The sequence below is a fragment of the Mustela erminea genome, chromosome 2 (assembly GCF_009829155.1).
Source record: "Mustela erminea isolate mMusErm1 chromosome 2, mMusErm1.Pri, whole genome shotgun sequence".
In the NCBI taxonomy this organism is placed as follows: domain Eukaryota; kingdom Metazoa; phylum Chordata; class Mammalia; order Carnivora; family Mustelidae; genus Mustela; species Mustela erminea.
Window position 1 is genome coordinate 16430446 of NC_045615.1, and position 14034 is coordinate 16444479.

Genomic DNA, 14034 nt, shown 5'->3' on the forward strand with positions numbered 1-14034 from the left:
TATGCCCAATTCCTTTCCCTCCATCAGCCTTTTCTCGTCCTGAGTATCCTACCTGCTCCATAATTCCTGTGAAATACCCTCTCTACGCCACTGGGGCAAAAACCGATGTCTGTCTGCTCCGTTGCCTTCCAAGTGGGTGTCCTCTCTACAGATTCCCCATTCTTGCAGACTGAGCACCACCTCATCCTCTGAACCACCCCCCCCAGGCTAAGTTGGTTCCTGCTCATCTGGCCAAGCCTCTCTCTATACACAGTGCCCCACTCATTCTCCGCACCGAGAAGTAAGGAGAAGCAAGTGGGAAGTGGGCTGTTCCTGAGGGCCAGCCCTCCCAGCACCCACTCCAGCCACCCGCAGTGTGGACAGATGTGACAGCCAAGCCTACAGCAGGAACTCTAGGCCATGTCACCATGTCAACACCTCCCTTCACTGTCTTTCGCTTCCCGACCCCAATTCCAACCACACTCACTTCAGAGTAAGTATCATAGGGATCCACCTTTCTGTGGCTGCCATGGAGGTCCTCTTTTTTTTTTTTTTAAGATTTTATTTATTTATTAGAGAGAGAGAGTGTACGGGTAGGAGATGGAGCAGAGGGAGAGGGACTAGCAGGCTCCTCACTGAGCAGGGAGCCTGACCAGGGCTCGATCTCAGACTCTGAGATGATCATGACCTGAGTCGAAACCAAGAGTTAGATGCTCAACCGACTGTGCCACCAAAGTGTCCCCATGAAGGTCTTTCTAAAGAGCAATATCATCCGTAACTTACTTCCCCTCTGCAGGGTCTGAGTCTTTAAAAGCCATCTCTCCAGGCTTCATCCATCTCCGTCACTTCTTCATAGGTCTGGCCACAACGTCCATTCTGTTCTTGTTCTGCTGGCTGCTGTTCTTCCTCTTTCCACGCCTCACACTTACCCCAAACTCCAGAGTAGTCCTTTCCAGTTCACACTGTCTTCTCGAGAGGGGACCAAAGGGGAAGGATGGAAGGGGCAGTCTCTCTCTGTGGAATTAGCTGGTGAATCACTGGGGAGTGTGGTTCATGGTCGGTTCCATCCCGGAGGCTGGCCGAGGCACAAAGCTTCCAGGGTCAGGCCCATGCCTGAGGCCACAGCAACCCTGAAGGCCTCATGCTGGTAGGAAGGGCAGTGGAGGACTCCAGAACCGAAGAAATCCTGCCATATACAATCACCTCCCTAAAGGTACTGCTCCAGTGACTTATGGCCCCGAATCACATCCCGCAGTCACTTTACAAGATCTTTGGGGTTCTCAACCACGTCCAGGACACTGGGCAGACTCAGGTTCTCCCATCGTAAAGGATGTCGATAAAGACATTCCAGGCAACAGAAAATACAGTGTCTTCTTTCCAGCTTGTAACTACAAGCCTGTTTTTTCACTTATTTTATATACGGTTCTAGGTAGTATAAATTAAAGACCAGTGCTGGTTTTCTCAGCAGAAGTTAAGTGAGGATGAAGAGGGACGGATTGGTGTGGCTGCTTGATCACTAGCGTACTGTCCTTCTTTTGTCCATTTGTTCATTCTTTTTTTTAAAAAAATTTTATTTATTTATTTGACAGACAGGGATCACAAGTAGGCAGAGAGGCAGACAGAGACAGAGAGAGAGAGAGAAGAAATGAAGCAGGCTCCCTGCTGAGCAGACAGCCTGATGCGGGGCTCAGTCCCAGGACCCTGGGATCATGACCTGAGCCAAAGGCAGAGGCTTTAACCCACTGAGCCACCCAGGCGCCCCCCATTAATTCATTCTTAAAGTCATTGTTCATTCATCCATCTATTTTTATACATCTATTTTCATATATTGTACAGGCTTGAATATAAGGTAAAGCTCTTCCCTTCCCCAAATTATCTGTCAGAAAAGAGGAAGTATATATTCTAGCCCTTAGAGAATTTTTCATAGTATGGACTGCTCTCTCAGTTACCCTATTTTAAACAAAAATGCACTGTTTGGGAAAAAGTATTAGCCTGTTACCATTTCAATCAGTGCCTCCAAAAGGAGGCTCACAAAGGTCACCTGATAGATGTTTTCTTCAGTAATCACAGTATCAAAATATAGATTTGGTAACTTTTCTTGAGGGTACAGCCCCACCTTACAAGAGCTGAATTTTGCTATTAAAAAAATTTTTTTAAAGATCTTTTTTTAAAAAGCAATACAGGAAATGGTTTTATCGTGAACATCAAAAACAAACAAAAACCTTCTAAAAGATTTGATTAAACTTTTCTCCAAAGAAGGCACACAAATAACCAATATGTACATGAAAAGATGCTCAACACCATTAGCCATTAAGGAAACACAAGTGAAAACCACGAGACACCACTTCACACCCACTAGAAAAGCTAACATCAAAATTACAGACAGTAACAAGTGTTGATGAGAATCAGGAGAAATTAGAGTCATTATATGTTCCTGATGGGAAAGTAAGACAGTCGAGCTGCTGCAGAAATCTGTTTGGCAGTTCCTCACAAATTTAAACATAGATTATATGACCCAGGATTCCACACCTAGATAACTAAGACAAATAAAAACACATCCACACAAAAACCTGTACACGTATGTTCCATAGCAGCATTACTTCCAATGATCAAAAAATGGAGACAACTCAGACGTCTAACAACTAATGAATGGATAGGGACTCCTGGGTGACTCAGTCATTAAGCATCTGCCTTCCACTCAGGTCATGATCCCAGGTTCCTGGGATCGAGCCCCAAATAGGGCTTTCTCCTCAGCCAGAGCCTGCTTCTCCCTCACCCATACCCCCGCTTATGTTCCCTCTCTCACTGTGTCTCTGTCAAATAAATAAATAAAATCTTAAAAAAAAACAACAACAACAACAACTAATGAATGGATAAACAAAATGCAGCATATCCATACACCGGAATATTATTTGGCAGCAAAAAAAGGAATGAAGGACTCACGCATGCTACAACCTAGATGAGCCTTGAAAACACGATGCTATGTGAAAGAAGCCAGTAAAGTATGTCATGGTGTTGCATGATTCTGTTTAGACGAAATGTCCAGAATAGGGAAATTCATAAAACAGAGAGCAGATTAGTGGTTGCTGGGCCTGGGGACAGAGAAGAAGGAGGAATGACTGCTGATGATATGAGCTTTCTTATGGGGTGATATAAATGTTTTGTAATTAGGTGCACCTGGGTGGCTTAGTGGGTTAAGCGTCTGCCTTTGGCTCAGGTCATGATCTCAGGGTCCTGGGATCAAGCCTCCCTTAGAGGACATGCTCCCTGCTCATTGGGGAATCTGCTTCTCCCTATCGCTCTGCCCCTCCCCTGCTCATGCGTGCTCACTTTCTCTCTCAAATAAATAAATACAATCTTTAAAAAAAAATGTTTTGCAATTAGATAGGGGTGTCTGTTGTACAAGTTGTGAATATACTAAGGTCATTAAATGTACATTTTAAAAGGATAAATTTTACGGTACATGAATTAGGTCTCAAGAAAGGTACTATTCAAAAATAAATATTAAGAAGAACTAACCACCTCTCTTTAGACTGTAGGGACAATGATAAAGACTAGAATGTGGGTAGGGTTCCAGTGGCAAAAGGACATTGATGTCAAAGATGGGAGTGAAGCATTGAATGTTTTGTAACGGGGACGGGGGAGGGGGGACTTGGGGGAAAAAAACCATTATTTTAATTTAATGTGTTATTTTATACAGATGTCACTTGAAACATGTCACTAACATACTATATTAAATATTACCCTAAAACATTCACATATTCCCATCACTTTTTTTTTTTTTTTTTTAAACAACCTTCTTTGGTGGGACGCACACATATGGTCAGTTTCAGGCACACATCGCGCGTATCAAATGCCGACTGTGTGTCAGGCACCAGCTGCGTCCTCGTCCTCGGGAGAGAGCCCCGACTCTCAGTGCTGACATGGTTCTGACCTCAGCAGAGCTTCTGGCCTCGTTCATTCGAATTAAAATGGAGCTCAATGTTGATGTAATTTCTATGAAAAGTTTGTAAAACTCATTATAAAAACTTGTGGGTCATTCCTAATATTTTGGGGTGCCATCAGTTCCTGAGACCTAGATGAAAATTCTGTACTTTTTCCCCATAATCATGTGCATTTGCTCAGAGGGGACAATTCTGCACCTTGTCTCAGGCTGTTCACGCATACAGTACCCTGCCACCCCGCGCACACACATGCGACGCTCCAGGCTGGATTCCTTACTTTGAGATTATTCTGTATAGAATCTACTTGAATCTGTACCCATTTCTCTGGGCGCCAAAACACATAAAAATCAGGACCTCAAAAACTGGAGGCCTGGAAAGGATCCAAGATGATCCGAGCTCCAAGAAATGCAGGGAGGGCCCCAGGACCGCTGTGCAAGAGGGTTGAGGAGGCAACAGGCACCTGCCTCCCCACTTTGACCCCAGAGGGTCTACTTTTACCGGTTTAACACGGGGCTTCTGCCTGAGACCCATTTTGAAGAAAGATCTTCAGCAGACAATAAGTCCCCAAATCTCCTTATTGTATGAGCAAATGAGAAGCCTAAAACTCTTCAGGTTGGCCCAGGTGACTCACCCAGGATTATGTGGCTAGACAGTGACCAGGCAGACAGGGACCAGACCCAGGTCTCCCCGTCCCAGGGCAAGGCTCCCTCTGTCGTCCCTCATGACTCTCCCAGGGAGGGAACACAGGCTGGGAGGGGTTTTCTACACAGAGAGTCAGGTAGAGAAAGAGCAGAGGGCTCAGAGGTACATCCAGACCAATGGAGGGAGGGTCACTCTCTGGAGATAAAGGAGCCGGTGTGTACTAAGTGTTTTCCAACTGCAGGATTCAGAAAGCTCTGAGAGCAGTTACCATGGCAAGCCCTATGCCTGTGCACAGCGAGGTCGAAGTCACGGGTTGCTAAAAATTGCCAACCTCTGCCTTGCAAATCTCTCTTCCATATTCCCACAACAATTTTTCCCTTGACCAAGGCTCCCTGCCTTTTCCCCCACACCTTGTCTTCTCCTGTCGTTCAGTCTGGCCTACAGGAGCTCAATACACAGGAGGATAAGGGAGAAAGGCAAGGCAAGGATCCACGGATTAGAGAGACATGGGAGCCACTTATAAAGAGATTACTGAGCTCCTGATCTAAATCCCTGGGCTTCCTCTCCCTAGGCTCTAGGAAACCTCCACATTCAGAAGAGGCTAGGAGCGCATCCTGACCCCTGGGGAGAATGCAGTGTCTGCTGCTAAAACTGACTATCGTGATGCCAGCACAGGGAATAAGGAAGACCCCACCTGGCCCAGAAAGCCTGGCATGGGTGTGCAGGGAAGGAGGGAAATGGAATCTCCTATCATGGGCATCTGAGGTAGTTAAGAAGAACAAAAGGCAAAGCACCTCCCTGGCCCGGCATTTCATGCTGGGATGAGTTGATAAATTCTAGAGGATCAGGGAGTGCAAAGAAGCACTGAGACAGCGAAGGGGGTGGTGGGGGAGCAACAGGTTTCCCGAGGGCTGGGTTGAGCATGGAGCTTCTGGGAGGACTTGGGCTGGGGGAGGTGGACAGGACCACGGGCAGGAACACAGGAACTGAGCAAAGGTTTGATGGGGCCCAGTGAGCAAATCATGCTAGCGAGGGTGAAGGGCTTACTTGGAAAGTACACGGGGGTTGATTGAGAAGGGTAGACAGAGGTCAGATTATAGATGGCATCAAAATTGAAGGGACTGGGGTTTGTCTAGAGGCATGGGAGCTTCCAAAGGAACTGGAGGAAGGGGAGAGGCTTCTAGGTAATCTTAGAGGGTATCAGGAAGGTATCTGGAGGCTTCTAGGTAATATTAGAGGGCTGATTATTATAATATTATAATATTAGAGATATTATATAATATATATAGTATTAATAAGATATATAATATTATAATATTAGAGAAGCTGATTAGCTTCACCTGGGCTTGAGTGAACCCTCGGGAGAAGGGAAGAGAGGAATGAGAGGCATGAAGAAGGAGTCTGTAGGACTAGTGATAAGTAAGATATGAGCAGAGAAAAGCAGAGAAGAGGAGAAAGGGAAGAGAACATCAGGGTTTCTGGTCCGGGTGTCTAGGAGAATGACAACTGCATGAACGAAAGGGTTGCCTGGAGGAAGAGATGGTTTGGTGTGAGAAACTGATGAATTTGGTTTTCCACATGTAGCACTTAAGGTGAATTACTCGAGTGGAAATGTCTGATAGACTCTTGGAAGTGGGGGGCTGAAGGGAGGAGGTTCTGGCTGGAGGCAGAGACCAGGTCATGGGAAGTGATGAGGGCGGAGGGGACAGCAGATCTAAGGGCATGCTGCCCCGATTCTGCAGGGGGCTGCCGTGTAGAGAGTGTCATTAGGCCTGGAGACAGGCTAACATTTAGTGCATACCTAGCAAAGATAAGTCTGCGGGTAGGGGTGGGGGGGGGTCAGCTTGTCTCTGAATCAATGACCCGGAGAAAGGAAAGGATTAAGGAGAATGGCAAATTATAGATATTCCCATAAACCCTACATCAACTTTTTTTTTTTTTGTAGATTTATTTCCTTATTTCAGAGGGAGAGAGAGCACGAGCATAAAGGGCAGAGGTCGAGAGAATCTCAAGCAGACTCCATGTTCATCAAGGAGCCCGACACCGGGCTTGATCTCACAACCGGGAGATCACCACCTGAGCCGAAACCAAGAGCCGGACGCTTACTTGACTGCACCACAACCCTACATCTTTTCAATTCAGCTAAAGACCAATCTCCACTCAGAATGGAGAAGCCTCCTGTGAACTAGCAGATATCTCTAGGACCCCCAAATCATCCTGAATTACATAATGTATCCAAACTCTCAAGACATGAACCGTTGTAACATGTCCTACCTGCTCCTCCTGAAATGTCAAGCCCTCTTTTCTCGGATCCACTTTACTTGCTGCTGCCCAAATTTGACCAGCGCCCCCACCCCTTCATTCTCCCCATCTCTCTGCAGCCTTCAGAATAAAGTCCAAACTCTTCAGCGGCCAGGTCAAGCCTTATCCCACTTTCTTCCCTTTATCTTTATGGTCCTTCGACACCCTCAGCTCCACCCAAAATGATTCATTCGAAGGAGGCCTTCCCACCTCCCTGCTTTTATTTACACTCTTCTCTGACCACAAGCACCATCCCAAGTTTCCACGGTCATCCCTATCCATCCTTTCAGACCTTTTCCAAATGCCACTTCCTCCAGGAAGCATCCCCAGACTCCCCAGACAGAAATACCCTCTCCATCCTCTGACATCATCACACTTGACGGGTGTGTCTTTTATGGCACTGCAAGTCCCCATCTCATCTTACAGTTCAATATGTTTACTTATTACCTCCCCAACCAGCTGTGGACTTACTGAGAACAGATAAAGTCCTTCTCATGTCAAGGAAGACTGACCCCGAGAGTGAAGGAGGTTAAGAGGGGAGAAAGCACACACAAATCTCCAGAACGAGTTACAAATGAGAAAACTAGGGCTCTGGGGGGCAACGTCACCCAGATAGAAAGTGACCGAGTCAAGGCTCAAACCCGCATCTCTTTAACCCGCCACTCCTCATCTCTCCAGGAATGGTGCCTGGGGTGCTTTCCGGGACATTTTCACATATGTCCAGGATTTCTCTCAAGGACCTCATCGGGGATGCTGTCCTTTTTCTTCGTTTTCAAGTGAGAAAAAAAGAGGTCTGGAAGAGTCGAGCAACCTGTCTAAATCACACCGCTAGCGAGTGGCCGCATCTATACTGGGGCCATGTCTTCTGATTCCTGATCGCGTGTCCACTAACCCAGGCTCCCAATGTGCCTGCACTGGGGGCTTCAGAACCCAAGCCTGGGACAGCCCCTCAGGACTGCCTAGAGGGGCATCACTGTACATCAGTGCCCCCACGTTCCTGTAAATAGTGGAGGGAAGGTGACCGGCTGCTAGTAAGGGCGCCTTCTGAGTGTCAGATCTCCGGGAACCTGCCTGGAGCAGGAGCCAGGGGTGGGAAGAGGAGAAACCTGCATAAGAGAGAGGAGCTAGGGTCCCACCGCAAATGCACCTGGAGAACGCATCTCCGTTCTCCAGGTGCATTTGCGGTGGGACTGCTTGAGGCTGGGGAGGAAGTAGGGGGCGGGGTCAACTACATGATTTAGAAACCAGGTAAAGACATGATGTGTCAGGGGCCAGGACCAGAGAAGGGGCTGTTTTCTTACAGGTGGGAAATGGATTCCTGCCCCTCGACATCACCCAGGAGCAAAGCCCAAACTCAGAGCAGAACTCCCAGAAGGACTTCGAGGAGGCGCCTGGACCCTCGGGTGTCCCAGTAAGGATGCAGCAGCTGGGGGAGTCTGAGCGAGCCAGGTGGTGGGCAGACCCTCAGAGAAAGAAGGGGCACAGGGAGGGGTCGGTCCTATGCCCTTAAAGTTGTTGAGAGAATCAACCTAACCAAAAGGGAGACAGCAATTAAACCCAGTGCCAAGTTCTAAACAATGGTTATGGTGTGTTCCTGTGAACCCCCCAGCTAGTGAGCGATGTGGCCAGATTCTTTGCAATGGATTTTGAGAAAGAAAAGGCAAGAAGGGCACTGCAGAGGAGGAAAATGTTGGTGAACTTGATGCCGAGAGAGGAAAGTGGGGAAGGATCAGCCTTCCGTGGATGTTGGCAGTGGTTTATCTTAGCTTTAATCATGTTGCCCAGCTGCCTTATGAAAGCAGCAGTTCCCTTAGTGCTGGGCAAAGGAAGGGCTGGGTGAGAAGGTCTTGGGAAGCAGAGGACAGTCCTTTCCTGCCGCCCACCCATAGCCTACCTGGAAAACAAATCCTACATTCCCACCCACCTGCCATCGTGTCTAGGTAAAAAGGACACTGGAATTTGCAGCCTCCAGCCTGCTCTCTTAATCAAACTGTCATCGTGAGTAATAATTATCCCTTGGGAAACAGCACAGTGACTCAAAAAGTGGTCCCCTCCCCTATCGCCACCCCCTCGCACAGCTCAGAGCTTTGTTTAGGGTGCCGAGAACCCCAGAGAGCAAAGCCACCAGCTCGTGAAACCTGTCCCCTTAAGTGATCATTCAGACTCCAGGGATGGGCAGTCGCAGAAAGTCTCTTTGGCCAAAGAGCTCATTAGGGCTGGCTGTTCATCAAATCCAGTAGACGTGGTTGCGGTGCGGGGCAAGAAGCAAATACTGCTGGAGACCTGATGCCTGTCAGTGAGACAGAAGCTGGGAGGGCCACTCCTCACAGGATGGCCTTTTTCCTCAGGGGCTTCCTCCCCACCCACTCAGATTAATCCTAAGCATAAAAATACAACGACAAGGAGAGCCACACTTATTCAATGCCGACCAAGTGCCTGTTGTTGAAGGACCAAATTTTGGGGCACAGTCAAGGATATTAGGAAGCTGGTGCATAAGACCATCTGGGACGTTAAAACAGTGAAACAGGCCATGCGGGTAGGGTACAGGCCTGTTACCGGGCCCCTGCCTGTCTGCCTCTTCTGTCACCTTTGCCTTCCGGATGAGGACGACCAGGCCAAGGGACTTGCCTCACGTCAAGCAGTAAGTCTGAGAGCTGGAGTTGGAACCCTGGCTGACTGACTCCAAGCTTTTGTACTTGACCACCAGCCTACTAGCCCTGTTCACGTTCTAGGCCACTGCCCCCTTCCCTGCTCTTCCCCCTTTATCCTAGAACCCATGCAGAGTCTAAGAGAAACCCTCAGTCACCAAGCCAGCAAGAACTTCTCTTAATTATCATATGTGCATAATTACCATATGACAGCCCTTGGGTATCTCCAGCCACTGGTGTGTGACCACCAAAGAGCTCCATTCATCCAGGAGGCCAGGGCCATGTGGTCCAGAGCCCATGACTCCTGGGCAGGGGGAGAGCTAGGGGCTGACAGAGACCTACCACTCAAGCTCTACCCTAAAGCATGCTCTCTCCCTTTCCTTCCCTCAGTACTGCCTTAGCAGTATGGACATATGGAGCAATGGCTATCACCACGGATGGCCACTTGCTAAGAGACATCCTCTTCCCAGGCTTTTCTGACCTATGAGAAATGGGCGTAAGCTGCTACGGGAAGGTTTTGGCTGACACGGGTAGGGCTTTGTGTCCATGGGGGAGCTGTGATGCTGGGAGAGCTGTGCACCAGCACTCAGTCCCCAGAGATCCTCTGTAAGTTGGACACTGCTGAGTCTAGGATCAATTAGATCTCTCCTGGTTAGAGTTAGGGAATGAACAATGTCCTCTGAAAGACCTGCTTGGTCCCAGAACTGTGCCCACATCAACAGTCACTAGATAGGAAATGCTATTTCCTTTGAGACAATAATAGGTTCCCCAATAGCCCCCCCCCCACCCTTCCAGGGTTCTAGGGTCAAATTCACAGAATGCTAGAGGACCCAGGGATACAGAAGTTTTTTCTGCAGGACCTTGACTGTGCAAAGACACATGACAACTCTCCGAGAGCCAGCTCATCTGAACATTTCTCCAAGGGAACACCCATAACTCTCTCATGGCATAGAGTTTCTCTGAACACTGTTTGGCAAATGCTGGTCTAAAGAGCTGGGAACAAAACACTCACCACTGGGGAGGAGGAGATTCAGCCATGGAAAGGGACCATTTTTAACTCCACGGTCCATACAAGGGAACACAATTTCCATTTCCTCTTTCTCTTAACTAATTTTTAACTCCCTCCAGTTCCCTTTTAGGAGGTCCCTAAACTGCTCTCACCAATGCTCTCATTAAAGTCAAAACACGGTTCCCAAGGCACCCCTACTTCACCTCTCCCTGCAATGAGTCTGTGTGTCTACGTGTCTACGTGTCTATGTGTTTTTAAGAGTCTAAGGTACTTGTAAAAACAGGAATGACGGCAGTCCAAATTTTGCAGTGCACTTGTTTATGCCAGATACCGTGCTAGCTGTTTTATGTGGGTTCTCCCTTGTAATTCATTCACATTTTCCTTCCGTTAATTCTGCCCTGAGCCACCACCTCTTTCCCACCCATTCTCCTCCAAGAGGAGAGCTAGGGATCTCCTCCCCTGGAAGCAGGTGATCTGCAAAAGGAAAGGTAGATCTGAGAAAAACAATTCAGGCTCTCCCTTCTTTGCTCAGGAGCTGGCACACTCTCTTGCTAGAAGCGGGACACCTACCACATTATTTCCCTGGGGAACCTCTGAGTCCTCACTAAATATAAACAGAAATCAATGAGCCCAAGCACTTTGTGGATGCTACTTTGGTCACCCTGGCAAAGGGGTCATAAAAATTAATATCTGCCACTTTTCTTGAGCACTCACTAGAGAATCTATGTGCATTATCATAGATCCTTCCAACAACATGTTATTCCTGTACTTGTTCAGAAAAGAGATTCGGGGGCTTCCAGGAGCCTCACGGTGGGAAAGGGGCCAAGCGGGGTTTGAATCCGGGTCCATTAGCCTCCAAAGCCCAATCTCTTTCTGAGGTATCACAATCCTCAACTTGTAGATAAACATGAAAACCAAGGAAATTTTTTTTTTTTTTTTAAAGAAATAACACGGTCAGTCAGTGAAGGAGTCCCAAGCTGGCATCTAGGAGAATTGGTGACAAGATAAATATGCCCTGAAGACTGTTCTCCTGGCACAGGAGCATGGTCCATCTTTCATTTCCCAGCCCAGGAGCATCTTCCCCTTCCTTCTAGAAGAGTGTTGCCAGATAAAATACCGGATATGTGTTAAATTTGAATTTCACATAAACAATACATAATGTCTTAGTATAAGTATGTCCCAAATACTGCAGGGCTATACTTATACTTGAAAAATAGTCATGGCTTATCTGAAATTCAAATCGGAGTGTCCTGTGTTTTTATTCGCTAAATCTGGCAACCCCACCCTAGATTCAGAGGCATGCTGGGAAGTCTCCTGCCTGGCTCTGGGTCCCAAGTGTTGCTCCAACGGGAGTTGCCATGGCAGCCTAAGCAGGCCCTTCTGGAGCTGTCTCTACTTACCTCCCCAGCTTCACCTCGCCCCTGCACTCTCCATGCTCCAAACATGCTGCGCTACTTTCAGTTTCCTCAATGTGTCATGCTGCTTCTGGCCCCAGGTCTCAGCACTTGCTGTGTTTTGTGCCTGCCTCCGTCCCTCTCTCCCACTCTCTGGCCACTTTCTATTGATCCTCAGGGTCTCCTGTTGGAGTCACTTCTGCCAGGAAGTCTTACCTGACACCCTGATCCCTGCCCCTTCCCACTGCAGCCCTCAGCATCAGATGTCCACCATCCGGCTCCAGAGAGCAGGGGTGGGGCACAAACATCCTTGTGTCCCCACATGAAGAACCAGCACATAGCCTCAGGTAGGAAGCAGCAGATGCTTATTGAATGAATGAATGGATGGATGGAGACTATCCAGAGCCGCATCTCTTGAATGTGACTACTTCCTTCCTCCCATCCTTACTCACTTTTTCATCTCTGCCTCCTCTCCCTCTCTCAGAGTTGTGAGAGGCTGGGGCTCAGGTCCTCAAAGGCATGTCCTGGCCTGGACTCTGGTGAGGAGAGAGCAGTCAAGACATGGAGAGGTCTCCTTGTGCCCCTTACCAGGTCATGACATATCAGCTGTCCCTGGGGGCTCAAGTTGCGCTACAGGTCAGCGGAAACTTCTCCTTGGCTTCCAAATCCTCCTGGCACATGCCCCCTCTGGGGACAAACTCTGCTCCCCTTCTCCCCCTGACCCCTTCAAGGGAACCTAATTGGACTGAGCCCCAAGTTTGGGGTGTAGGGAGAAGCCAGTGTCAGATGGCTGAGGGTTAGGGCAGGTGGTGGGGCTCGGTGGGCTCAGAACATCACCCATATGTTCCCTGTTCACCCACCCAAGGCTTTGCCCACGCACAGCCTGACAGCAAGAGAAGGCAGCACAGAACTTAACCCTTTCCTGCAACTGAGAAGGTAGTTTCACAAAGAAGCAGTGAGCAGCCAGGGTTAACTTTAACCCCCAAACAGACACACACACACACACACACACACACACACACACACTCTGGAGTTCTGCCTCTATGGCCCTCGCAGAGCCCTGCTTGCTTCCAGTCCGGGCTTGATTTAGAAAATGCCCTCTGGGGTGCAGGCAGTCCTTGCCAGAGCAGTGGGGTGTGCTGGGAACATGACCAGGGTGGGGGTGCTGAAGGGCACGGGGAGAGGGGAAGGGGGGGAGGGCAGGGAGCGGCTCCGAGGCAGCGCCCGAAGTTGCATTCTGAAAGCCCTGGTCTGTCGCTCTCTGATCCGACCTTTGGAAGCAGGTGGCGATTTTGAGCGTTCTCATCATCCCCCAGCCTCCCCTCCCAGAAAACGTTCAGAGGACAAAGAGGGAGAAACACCCCTCAGTCTCAAATTAACTCCCAAAATAGACTCTGCTCTGCCCCGGGGGGAAGGCGAGCCAGCCAGGCGTGCAGCGCCGCCGCGGCTCCGACACCGGAGTCCCTTTTCCAGGAACTCCCGCTCCTGTCCAGGTACCGGCAGTCTCGGAATCACCCCTTTCCCACCCCTACCACCCCGGCCTGCCTCCAACTTGTGGCTGGGCGCTCAGCCCGGATGGCGGGAGGGGACTCACTCGGAGAGAAGCGCCGACTCCGACGGCTCCTTGGCTCAACCAGGTGAGGCGCGGGCTGCGCGGCGGGCAGGTACAGGTGGGTCCGGGGGGCTGCGGCAGGTAAGGGGTGCGCGGCCGCTCCCGAGGCCTCTGCTGAGTAACAGGGCTGACAGGTTGGTGTTTTCCCCTCTCCTCCTCCTAGTTAACCACACCCCTGCTGCTCTCCTCCTCACTTCCTTAAAGGGTGGGGTGTGTTGTCTGTGGCGCTGAGTGTGTGCCCGCTCCAGCCTCTTACCATAAACCCTGAAATAGACGCCGCCACCAATTCCCTGAGCGGCACGTGCCCACCTGCGGACCCATCTCCCGAGCCCCAACGGGGTCTCCTGCCCTGGTGGTCCCTGGGAGCGGCTGACCTCGCCCAACTCCTCCTACCCCTCCCTCCTCCTCCCACTCCGATTGCAGACTTCTGGAGGCTAGGCTTAGAGGTCGGTATTTCCTCTCTAGCCTCAAGGTAGGGCTCAGAGTGGGAGCCAGTTATCTGGCT

General features: G+C 49.4%; 1 protein-coding gene across 1 annotated transcript in view; it reads right to left on the reverse strand.

Moving 5' to 3' along the window:
• PTK2B (protein tyrosine kinase 2 beta) overlaps positions 1–13722 on the reverse strand; it is a 121120-nt gene extending 107398 nt beyond the window's left edge. The window contains exon 1 of the mRNA XM_032332348.1: positions 13512–13722. The gene's annotated coding sequence lies outside the window, so the exon portion shown is untranslated. The remainder of the gene's footprint in view (positions 1–13511) is intronic.
• Between the last annotated feature and the right edge of the window lie 312 nt (positions 13723–14034).